The following is a 13,806-nucleotide window of genomic DNA, read 5'->3' as shown; positions in this document are numbered from 1 at the left end:
TAATATGTTCTACAGGATGCAATATAGTACAAGTATACATATGCAGACTGTATATATTATATATGATCTAGCATACAATCAGATATACTGTATGTCTACCATATATACCATGTATGCTCCCATACACCCCCACATACCAAATGTACCCCCCATATACCATATAAGCTCCCATATACCATGTATGCTCTCATATACGCTCCCATATACCAAATGTACCTTCATATACTCCCATATACCATGTGCTTTCATGTACCATGTATACCCCCATATACCAAACATGCTCTCACATACCCCATACACCAAATGTGCCTTCATCTAATATATAAAGCTGAATGTGTGTGTGTGTGTATGTATGTATGTATGTATGTATGTATGTCCGGGATTGGCATCTGAACCGTAGCAGCTACAGCCACAAAATTTTGCACAGTCACACGTCTGGACCCCGAGAGCGTCATAGGCTATGTTGTGAGGTGAAATTTTAACCCCGCGCTTTCCAATTCACCAAACAATTTTGCCCCTATCTACATAATGGGGAAAAAATGAAAGGAAAAGTGTTGGAGGCAAATTAACAGCTGCCAGATGTGAACAAGGGGGACTTAAAGAATGAGAGCGATGGCGCCAAAGAGTATATACTGTACAGTTGCTAAGGTGGGGCCCCAACATGGGATAATCACCACACCACCACGGGGATATGAACACACACACAAAATGCGCCACACACTACCACGTGCTCGAACACATATACCACCCTCAGCGCACATTTCACCACACATACACCAACCTCGCCACATAAAAGTCGAAACACAAAAGTCGCCGCTCAAAACTCGCCACGCGCAAAACTCTCCACGCGCAAAACTCGCCACACGTGCTAAACTCACCTCATGGAAAACTCGCCACACGCAAAACTTGCACACGCAGAAAAATTGCCACACGCAGAAAAATTGCCACATGCACAAAAGTTGCAACACATGCAAAAGTTGCCTCACACAAAACTTGCACATACTCAAAAGGCACCACACATAAAACTCGCCATGCGCAAAACTTGCTGCACACAACTTGCTACACTAACCTGTCACATGCAACTCGACACACAAAAAATTGCTACACGCATGTCGCCACACAAAACTCATCTCACAAAAGTCGCTACATGCATGTCGCCACACGCAACTCAACACACACAACTTGACACACGAAACTCGCCCTAAAACACACACAAGTCTGGTATTATCCTTCAAAAATAAAAATCTGATTAATAAGCAGACAAACTACAAGAGCAACAAATGTACCATATAGGAATCCGGCAGCTGTCAGTCACATGACCTGTATATTATGTGTATGTGTGAGCTAATATATACTGCCAGGGGGAGGGCTTACTGTTGGCTGGGGATTTATCAGGCTGCCAATTTAGCTTACAAATACTGAGGTAAAAATACTGAGCAAATAACGTGTGAACGAGGTCTAATGCAGGAGGAGATGACATACAGATATATACTATATACAGGAGGAGATGACACACAGGTATATACTATATAGAGGAAGAGATGACACACAGGTATATACTATATACAGGAGGAGATGACACACAGATATATACTATATACAGGAGAGATGACACACAGGTATATACTATATAGAGGAGGAGATGACATACAGGTACATACTACATACAGGAGGAGATGACATACAGGTATATACTATATACAGGAGGAGATGACACACAGGTATATACTATATACAGGAGCAGATTACCTACAGGTATATAGTATATACAGGAGGAGATGACATACAGGTATATGCTATGTATAGGAGGAGGAGATGACATACAGGTATATACTATATACAGGAGGAGATGACACACAGATATATACTATATATAGGTGAGATGACACACAGGTATATACTATATACAGGAGATTACATACAGGTATATCTAATATATAAAGCTGAATGTGTGTATGAATGTATATGTGTATGTCCGGGATTGGCATCTGCACCGTCGCAGCTACAGCCACAAAATGTTGCACAGTCACACGTCTGGACTCCGAGAGCGTCATAGGCTATGTTGTGAGGTGAAATTTTAACCCCGCGCGTTCCAATTCACCAAACAATTTTGCCCCTATCTACATAATGGGGAAAAAGTGAAAGGAAAAGTGTTGGAGGAAAATTGACAGCTGCCAGATGTGAACAATGGGGACTTAAAGAATGAGAGCAATGGCGCCAAAGAGTATATACCGTACAGTTGCTAAGGTGGGGCCCCGACATGGGATACTCACCACACACGGGGATATGAACACAAACACAAAATGCGCCACACACTACCACGTGCTTGAACACATATACGACCCTCAGCACACATTTAACCACACACACACCAACCTCGCCACATAAAAGTCGAAACACAAAAGTCACCACTCAAAATTCGCCACGCGCAAAACTCTCTACATGCAAAACTCACCTCATGGAAAACTCGCCACACGTGCAAAACTCACCTCATAGAAAACTCACCTCATGCAAAACTTGCACACACAGAAAAATTGCCACATGTACAAAAGTTGCACCACATGCAAAAGTTGCCTCACAGAAAACTTGCACATACTCAAAACGCACCACACATAAAACTCGCCACGCGCAAAACTCGCCATGCACAAATCTTGCTGCACACAACTTGCTACACTAACCTGTTACATGCAACTCGACACACAAAATGTTGCTACACACATGTCGCCACACAAAACTCATCTCACAAAAGTCGCTACATGCATGTCGCCACACGCAACTAAACACACACAACTTGACACATGAAACTCGCCCTAAAACACACACAAGTCTGTTATTGTCCTTCAAAAATAAAAATCTGATTAATAAGCAGACAAACTACAAGAGCAACAAATGTACCATATAGGAAATACGGCAGCTGTCAGTCACATGACCTGTCTATTATGTGTATGTGTGAGCTAATATATACTGCCAGGGGGGAGGGCTTACTGTTGGCTGGGGATTTATCAGGCTGCCAATAGCAACCAATCACAGCTCAGCTTCTATTTTGCTACAGTTAATTAATCTGAGCTCTGATTGGTTAATATAGGCAACAAAAACATTCTCAGTATAACAAAGCCAATATATGTTGTGAAATTCTTCTATTAGCTTAGTTTTTGCCTTTTAATAATTACATTTCTATCTATTTGTTTTGTGGTTTTTGTGTGCAGAATAAATTTTTGTTAACACATTCTATTTTGCTAACAGCAGTCATTAACCCGGGCGAAGCCGGGTAGTACAGCTAGTATATATATATAACCCCATATTCCATATAAGCTTCCATATAGAAAATGTACCCCCATATACCATATATGCTACCATATACCAAATGTACCCCTATATACCAAATGTGCCTTCATATACGAAATAAGCTCTCATACCCCATATACCAAATGTGCCACCATATATACCCACAAATATCAAATGTACCCCCATATACTATGTGCCTCCATTATCATATATACCCCCATATACCATACATACCAAATATGTCCCCATATACCATATGTGCCTCCATTATCATATATATCCCCATATACCATGTGCCTCAATTATCATATATATTACCATATATACCCCCATATACCATATGTGCCTCCATTATCATATATACCCCCATATACTATATGTGCCTCCATTATCATATATGCCCCCATATACTATATGTGCCTCCATTATCATATATGCCCCATATACTATATGTGCCTCCATTATCATATATGCCCCCATATACTATATGTGCCTCCATTATCATATATGCCCCATATACTATATGTGCCTCCATTATCATATATGCCCCATTTACCATATATACCCCATATACTATATCTGCCTCCTTTATCATATATGCCCCATATACTATATGTGCCTCCATCATATATGCCCCATATACTGTATGTGCCCCCATATACCATATATGCCCCCATTTACTATATGTGCCTCCATTATCATATATGCCCCATATACTATATGTGCTTCCATTATCATATATGCCCCATATACTATATATGTCCCCACATACTATATGTGCCTCCATTATCATATATGCCCCCATATACCATATATGCCCCCATATACTATATGTGCCTCAATTATCATATATACCCCCTATATGTGCCTCCATTATCATATATGCCCCCATATACTATACGTGCCTCCATTATCATATAAGCCCCATATACTATATGTGCCTCCATTATCATATATGCCCCCTATATGTGCCTCCATTATCATATATGCCCCATATACTATGTGCCTCCATTAACATATATGCCCCCATATACTATATGTGCCTTCATTATCATATATACCCCCATATACTATATGTGCCTCCATTATCATATATGCCCCATATACCATATGTGCCTCCATTATCATATATGCCCCCATATACTATATGTGCCTCCATTATCATATATTCCCCCATGTACTATATGTGCCTCCATTATCATATATTCCCCCATGTACTATGTGCCTCCATTATCATATATGCCCCATATACTATATGTGCCTCCATTATCATATATGCCCCATATACTATATGTGCCTCCATTATCATATATGCCCCATATATTATATGTGCCTCCATTATCATATATACCCCATATACGCCCCCATGTACTATGTGCCTCCATTATCATATATTCCCCCATGTACCATGTGCCTCCATTATCATATATTACCCCATGTACTACATGTGCCTCCATTATCATATATTCCCCCATGTACTACATGTGCCTCCATTATCATATATTCCCCCATGTACTACATGTGCCTCCATTATCATATATTCCCCCATGTACTATATGTGCCTCCATTATCATATATTCCCCCATGTACTATGTGCCTCCATTATCATATATTACCCCATGTACTATGTGCCTCCATTATCATATATTCCCCCATGTACTATATGTGCCTCCATTTTCATATATTCCCCCATGTACTACATGTGCCTCCATTATCATATATTCCCCCATGTACTACATGTGCCTCCATTATCATATATTCCCCCATGTACTACATGTGCCTCCATTATCATATATTCCCCCATGTACTACATGTGCCTCCATTATCATATATTCCCCCATGTACTACATGTGCCTCCATTATCATATATTACCCCATGTACTATGTGCCTCCATTTTCATATATTCCCCCATGTACTATATGTGCCTCCATTATCATATATTCCCCCATGTACTACATGTGCCTCCATTATCATATATTCCCCCATGTACTATATGTGCCTCCATTATCATATATTCCCCCATGTACTATGTGCCTCCATTATCATATATTACCCCATGTACTATGTGCCTCCATTATCATATATTCCCCCATGTACTACATGTGCCTCCATTATCATATATTCCCCCATGTACTATATGTGCCTCCATTATCATATATTCCCCCATGTACTATGTGCCTCCATTATCATATATTACCCCATGTACTATGTGCCTCCATTATCATATATTCCCCCATGTACTATATGTGCCTCCATTTTCATATATTCCCCCATGTACTATATGTGCCTCCATTATCATATATACCCCCATATATTATATGTGCCTCCATTATCATATATGCCCCCATATACTATATGTGCCTCCATTATCATATATGCCCCCATGTACTATATGTGCCTCCATTATCATATATGCCCCCATGTACTATATGTGCCTCCATTATCATATATACCCCCATGTACTATGTGCCTCCATTATCATATATGCTCCATATACTATATGTGCCTCCATTATCATATATGCCCCCATATATTATACGTGCCTCCATTATCATATATGCCCCCATATACTATATGTGCCTCCAGTATCATATATACCCCATATATTATACGTGCCTCCAGTATCATATATACCCCATGTACCATATGTGCCTCCATTATCATATATGCCCCCATATATTATACGTGCCTCCATTATCATATATTCCCCCATGTACTATATGTGCCTCCATTATCATATATTCCCCCATGTACTATATGTGCCTCCATTATCATATATTCCCCCATGTACTATATGTGCCTCCATTATCATATATTCCCCCATGTACTATATGTGCCTCCATTATCATATATTCCCCCATGTACTATATGTGCCTCCATTATCATATATTCCCCCATGTACTATATGTGCCTCCAGTATCATATATTCCCCCATGTACCACAGTTGCCCGTCAGGCTGTGGCCACACAGTGCCGCGTCCCTTTCTGCAGCATCATGCTCTGTGCTGAGGAGCGGGCACAGTGTGGCACAGCCAGGACCACATCCCAAGGGCGACCTCCAGCTGCGCCATCTGTGGCACTGAGCAGCCGCGTCCAGAAGGCAGAGCTGCATTGTGCCCCGCAGCCCCATCCCTCACACAATAGGACCAGGCATCCCCCCACACACCCTGTTCCGTGCCCACCGCCTGAGCTGGCACAGCTGCAGTGCCAGGCTGCCCGCCTCCCGGTGCTTTACCTGGACGCCCGGCGCCGCCACTTCCTGCTGCCGCTGCTGCACAGGAGCCGGGCGAGGCAGCGCTGTGTCCGTGTGATCAGGGAGGGAAGAGGCGGAGTGCGCCCGTAGGAAGCCGCCCACAGCTGCACCCGCATCCCCCGCCTCGTGCCGTTTCCAGGGTGAGGAGCTCCCAGTGACTAGGGAATGGGCACCCAGGGGTGTAGGCTGTGAGGAGGCGGCCTGCGCCATGTTATCAGCACAACGCCACACAGACCCACTGTATGAGCAGTCATGTGCATGGAGCATAGAGGGAGCCAGAATTATGGGGGGCAAAGCATCACCCTGCCTGGGGACCTCCACTAAGCTGTGTGGGGTGCAGTGCAAGCCGCCTGTAGGGCTCCTGAGCTGGTGCCCATGGCATGGATGGCACCAAACAACTAACCCCACCAAAACATCATAACCTCCAAAATTGCACTGAAAATTGATAAAAAAATAAAAATAAAGTGAAGGAACAAATCAATATTTGGTGCAGGTCAGTTCTTCTCGGTACACTTGCACACAGGTTTTGAAGGATCTCGGCAGGGAGCTTATTATTATTAGAGAACCTTTGATTCCATGGCGCTGTACATGAGAGGGACTTACATACAACTAACTCACTTGTAAAGCGCCATGGAATAAATGGCGCTATAACAATAAATAATAATAATATACAGTTCAAATACTAAAGGTAACCCTTAAAGGGAATCTGTCACCTACATTTTTGTATATAAGCTACGGCCGCCGCCATTAGGGGCTTATCTACAGCATTCCCCTGATGTAACCTGAAAGATAAGAGAAACAAGTTAGATTATACTCACCCAGGGGCGGTCTGGTCCGATGGGCATCGCATGTTCGGGGCCTCCCATCTTCATACGATGACGTCCTCTTCTTTGCTTCCTGCCACGGTTCCTGCGCAAGCGAACTGATTTGCCCTATTGAGGGCAGAGCAAAGTACTGCAGTGCACAGGCGCCGGGAAAGGTACGAGAAGCCCAGCGCCTGTGCACTGCAGTACTTTACGCTGCCCTCAACCGGGCAAATCAGTACGCCTGCGCAGGAGCCGTGGCAGGAAGCAAAGAAGAGGACGTCATCGTATGAAGATGGGAGGCGCCGGACCGCAACGCCCATCGGACCAGACCGCCCCTGGGTGAGTATAATGTAACTTGTTTCTCTTATCTTTCAGGTTACATCGAGGGCTTATCTACAGCATTATAGAATGCTCCTAATGGTGGTTGCCGAAGCTTATATACAAAAAAGTAGGTGACAGATTCCCTTTAACACAATGTAACTCCAAGTCAATCACACTTCTATGAAATCAACCTGTCCAGTTATGAAGCAACACCGATTGTGAATCAATTTCTCCTGCTGTTGTGCAAAAGGAACAGACAACAGGTAGAAATGATAGGTAATCAGCAAAAGAACCCCTATAAAGGAGTGGTTCTGCAGGGGGTGACCACAGACTATTTATCTGTTCTCAACCTTTTTGACTGTTTTGGTCACTTTTGCATTTTGTCATTGTTCTCACCCCTAGAGGTATTGTACAGTAGCATGCGGCGGTGTCTACAACCCACAGAAGTTGCTCAGGTAGTGCATCTCATCCAGGATGGCACATCAATGCGAGCTGTGGTAAGGGTAGTTGTGTCTGTCAACACAGTGTCCAGAGCATGGAGTTGATACCAGGAGGCAGGCCAGAACACCAGATGTGGAGGGGGCCATAGGAGGGCAACGACCCAGCAGCAGAACTGTTACCTTCTCTTTTTTGAAAGGAGGAACAGAAGCAGTCCCAGAGCCCTGCAAAATGACCTCCAGCAGGCTTCTCACATTCATGTGTCTGCTCAAATTATCAGAAACAGACTCCATGAGGGAAGTAAGAGCGCTTGCTGTCCACAAATGGGTGTTGCTCTTACAGTTCAACATCGCACAGGGCAATTGGCATTTTTTCAGAGAACACCAACAGTGGCACCTTGTGCACTTCATGAATAAGAGCAAGTTCACACTGAGCACATGACAAGAGCCTGGAGACACCATGGAGAACGTTCTGCTGCCTGCACCATCCTCCAGCATGACCGGTTTGGCAGTGGGTCAGTAATGGTGGGGGAAGGCATTTGTCCATGTGTTAGCCATAGGTACCTTGATTGCCATTAGGCATCAGGAGGAGATCCTCAGACCCGTTGTAAGACCATATGCATGTACATTGGGCCCTGGGTTACTTCTGATGCATTACAATGCTTTGCCTCATGTGGCTGAAGTGTGTCAGCAGTTCCTGCATGATGAAGGCATTGATGCCATGGACTTGCCTGCCAGTTCCCCAGACCTAAATCCAATTGAGCAAATCTGGGACATCACATTTCATTCCATCCAGCACCACTTTGAACCAGACTGTCCAGGAGTTGATGCTTTCATCTAGGTCTGGGAGGAGACCCCTCAGAAAAACATCCACATCATCAGGAGAATGCCCAGGCTTTGTAGGGAGGTCATACAGGCACGTGGAGGCCACACACACTACTGAGCATCATTTCCTTGCCTTGAGGTATTTCCACTGAAGTTGGATCAGCCTGTAATTTAATTTTCCACTTTCCAGACCTCCATGAGATATTAATTTGGATTTACATTGATCATTTTTGTTTTAGTATTCTCAACACAGTCCCCTATGTAATGAATAAAGATTTGCAACTGGAATATTTAATTCAGTGATCTCTAGGAGGGGTATTTTGGTGTTTCCTTTATTTTTTGAACAGTGTAAGTGTCAGAGAACAAACAAACAATGACAGACTGGTACAGTGGGAAGAGGGCCTTGCTCATGTGGGCCTACAGCAGTGGTCCCCAACCTTTTTGACCTAGAGAGCCACATTCAGTACGGAGAGGGTCATGAGCTTCATTTAGCTCTGACAGCGGGTCGCGAGCAACATCCTGCTCCTGTCCCCCCCTCAATGTAGTGTCAAGCAAAGCCCCCATTACTGGTTCAATGATAACCCAAGCTTTTCGACAGAAATAATTCCAAAGCAGTACACTGAGATCCAGGGGTTACCACAATGCCCCAATTCAGTATTCTCCCATCAAGGACTGACAACACACTGTCGCATCCAGCTTCAAGAACCTCCTCTAACAGGTAATATCATCCTCCATACCTAAAACACCTCTAAACCCCTAAGACCAGTATATGTGAATCCAGATCTGCTCTTCTGTGCAGGGCTACTCAAAAATTCACCATTTTTAGATGTACTCTTCACACCTGTTTGCTAGACCTGGAGCTAATGCATCAAGCTGGCAGTCGCGAGCCACAATTCATGGGACCGCGAGCCACATGTGGCTCCCGAACTACAGGTTGGGGACCCCTGGCCTACAGTCTACCGGAAGTTTATTCAAACATCTTGAAGAACAAACCACAGATCTTCTGTAGATGTCGCTTGGGCAAGTCCTTCTTATAATCTCGGACAGCCTGGATGATGTTGAGATTAGGGCTCTGTGGGTGCTATATCTTCACTTCTAGGACTCCTTATTCTTCTTACTCCGAAGATAGCATTGACTATATGTTTGGGGTCATTGTCCTGCTGGAGAATACATTTTGAGCCAATCTGGTGCATGATGGATAAGTATCTGGTTGTATTTCTCAGCATCGGACACCCAAAGTTGCAAGGACCTTGCACTATGTTTCACTGTTGTTTACATACTCATTACTGTACCATTCTCCAGCCTTTCTGCAAACAAACTGGCTTCTGTTTCAGCCAGACATTTCACATTTTGACTCATCAGTACAGAGCACCTGTAGACATTTTTCTGTTCCCCCGTTCCTATATTTTTGTGCATGGTTGAGTCGCTTTGCCTTCTTTCAATGTTGAAGGTATGGATTTTGGCCCCAATTTTTCCATGAAGGAAACTTCTGGCAAGACTTCTCCAAACAGTAAATGGGTGCCACTGATTGCTTGCCGGCTCTGACCAGATGGGACTGCTGGGGACATCTTCTAATTTCGAAGGAACGCAAGTCTGATGTGTCCCATCTGCTGAGCAAAGCTTCCTTGGTCGACCACATTGCCCATTTCTTGGTGTCCTCAGTGCTGAGAAACACAGGCAGATCTGTATCCATCATACAATAGCATCAGGGAGGCGTCCACTTGGTTCCTAAATTATTCTGCAGCAGGACAATGACCACAAACATACAACCAATGTCATTAAGAGCCATCTTCAGCGTAAAGAAAAAGGAGTTCTTGAAGTCATATGGTCCCCATCAGGCTCCCATCTCAACATCATCAGGTTTGTGTGGAATTACATAAAGAGATAGATGATGAAAGCTGGATTCAGCAGACACGTGTTGTGTAATTTTTTTTATGGTGGTTTTTATCTTTTTTTTAACCTCCATCGCAGAGTTCCATATCACCTGGTTTTATCTTTTCATGAAGAGACAGAGGGATTTGCACAAGTCTACATCCACAGAAGATCTGTGCTTAGCTTTCCAAGATGTTTGGAGCAACCTCCCTGCTGGGTACCTTCAAAAACTGTGTCAAAGTGTACCTAAAAGAATTGGAGCTTTGATGCGATTTCAAAGGCAAAGGGTGGTCACATGAAAAATCAATTTGTCTTATCGAGAGATTATATATCTATAAACACAACACAGCTGTAACATACTATTGGTTTGGTTTCGATAAACAGAACGCACGTACAATACGGATCTGTTGAATAACTGATGTAAACAGGAAAATAAGGTCCCATTGATTATTATGGGGTCCAGTAGGAAATAGTTTTTAGTATGTGTTTTTTTTATTTTTTAAATGATCAGACCCTGTAATAATCAATGCCCCCCCCCCCAATTCCAGTTTGCATCAATGTACCAGTTATGCAATAGATCCGTTCTGCGCATTAATTCTAATTCTATGCTCCATTTCACATTGTTTTTGTTCAATGTAGAGGAAGTTTGTATATATCATTTTTAAGCTATCACCATATTGTTATTGAACAAAATCCAGTCTGCCAAGACCGATATTTCCAAAAATACCACTATACAAAGATAAATAATGAAAACCAAATTACATTATTTACAACTGTATGAAGACCAATATTCCCATCAATACTGCAATATAAGAGACAAATAATACCACCAATCCATAACCTAATATTACCAGCATATACAGCAGTGAGTAGTGACTGCCAAGTACAACCATACTGACCATTAAAGGGCATCTCATCACATAAATACGGTAGGTAAAATTACAAAGTGCTTCTATAAACAAGCATTTAGTAATCCATTCCTTCTTGAAAATTGAGGATATTTAATAACTTATTTACGGCTTGCTGCCCACCTCAGCAGTATATCAGAGGCTGTTTGTTTCCTAAGCAAGGAGCATGTACTTGGAGGCTTTTTGGCCCAGAGCTTGCAGTCAGCACACTGAAGCTGGCTAGATTGCTGGGGCCTAGCCCGCTCGTGTCCCTGTGCTCCTCCGATCCTGCACAGTTCAGACTCGTATCTGCAGAATATAACAAATAGAATACTTGGATTATGGCTTTTCCAGCACCCTCCTCACATTCCCCCCTCCTCTACACAAACCACTTACTGCTATAGCCAGTGCCCCAGACAGTGCAGTAATAGTACCGTACTTTGTACCTCAAACAGTATTTACTCCCTTTCCTGCTTTGAAACAATAATATAGCCACCTCATGGCAACAGCCACCATGTATTAATAGAACCCCCCCTTTATTTTCATAGTAATACTGCCCCCTGTGCCTAAACAGCAATGAAGACAACGTAAAGCTTACCTCACCGCACCCCTACGATGAGCGGTGGTACACAGCTCCTTTTCCCCCTCCTCCACAACATCGAAGTGATGTAACTGGTCACCTGACGTTCCCCATATTGCTCCAGTGTTCAAAGGGATTGACGGCGCTGCCATTTTCATCAGTCACATATAAAGGAAGAGGGCAGTGTATGCTACCCACTCTATTCACACCGGACCACCAACCCAATACTTGTGACTGGTACCATAAATTCATCAGCTATCTTGTGAATAACTGACATTTTTAAAGCGGTTCTCACCTACAGACCAACCCCTTCTCAATAACTCCCCAGAGTGGCACTGTTCCTCCGATCTCCCCAATATGTCCACTGGCAATCATATGACATTGCTACGTCACATGACCACTGCAGCCAATCTAATCGTCTGCAGCCTTTAGTGTTCTTCTACAGCATTCAGTTCTGACCGATCAGCTATGCTATGTCATGTGAGCACCAGGACATACAGCACTGCCATTGGAGAAACAATGCTAGTTCAGGAGGTATTTAGTCTTTTTATTTCATGATGGTCAGGGGAATTATTGACGCATTGACCAATAGCCAATAACCCTTTTATTTTGATAATAATATACAGCTCAGTTTTAAAACGTAACGTTGGTCCCTCAAATCTCCAGAGATATCTCTACATATATCATTGAGACTGTGTGCCCACACCGAGTCTTGAGTGCTGGATGATCACTTTGCAGATGCAGCCGCACCTCATAAATATTGTATTAGATTCTATGGAAATACAATCGAGCTCAGGAGCTTGTGTGTAATGGGATACAGTGAAGGCTGGCAAAGCAGAATAATGTACTCCACGGCAGAAGAGGGGTTTTTTGCTTATAGAAAACAGTAGACCTAGACAAATTAAGCAGATTAGCTCACCCTACACAATCCCGAAGAGTACATGACAAGGTACACAGAATAGGCAGCAGAGAATTAGCTGGCCTTCACTATGGTGTTGGCACATATCACTTTTTATACATAACTCTTGTCCCCAAACTTGATCTGCTCAAAGCACCCCTCTGCAGTAAAGCTCCTAAACTTGGTAATATGGAGGAACACCTAAGTTTCAAAGTGGCCACTTATTAGGAAGTTAATTCTGGGCCCTGATCGTTAGACTAGCACTTTGGCACTTGGCTAGAAGGACAATCTTGGGCTTGCACTAACAACACTAGCTTCTTCCTTTACTTTTTGTGCGAAAAGTGACTGTGCGGCAGCCATCATTCTGACGTGGGCTGCTATATTGTACTTTGTCATCTAGATGTTCCCTACTTTCTAGCTTTGTCAGTAACTTGGAAATAACCGCTTTCCTATCCTTCTATGCAATAACCTTCCTCCCTGCAAGCATACAAATCTACATAATGTGAGACACGTTTTTCTGCATGGCTCGGGGTAGATGGATGGGCATAATCTATAACTGGAGCGCCATTAACACATTTTCTAAAAGCAGAACTGCCCTTTGTACCCACATTATTTACTCCAAGGGTATTCACTTCTGCATCA

The 13,806-nt window shown here is 43.2% G+C and overlaps 1 protein-coding gene across 1 annotated transcript in view; it reads right to left on the bottom strand.

The window, feature by feature from the left end:
• MACIR (macrophage immunometabolism regulator) overlaps nt 1–6,758 on the bottom strand; it is a 30,076-nt gene extending 23,318 nt beyond the window's left edge. The window contains exon 1 of the mRNA XM_077289923.1: nt 6,521–6,758. The gene's annotated coding sequence lies outside the window, so the exon portion shown is untranslated. The remainder of the gene's footprint in view (nt 1–6,520) is intronic.
• Between the last annotated feature and the right edge of the window lie 7,048 nt (nt 6,759–13,806).

The sequence above is a fragment of the Ranitomeya variabilis genome, chromosome 1 (genome assembly GCF_051348905.1).
Source record: "Ranitomeya variabilis isolate aRanVar5 chromosome 1, aRanVar5.hap1, whole genome shotgun sequence".
Classification (NCBI taxonomy): Eukaryota; Metazoa; Chordata; class Amphibia; order Anura; family Dendrobatidae; genus Ranitomeya; species Ranitomeya variabilis.
This window is presented reverse-complemented; position numbering and strand designations above follow the sequence as displayed.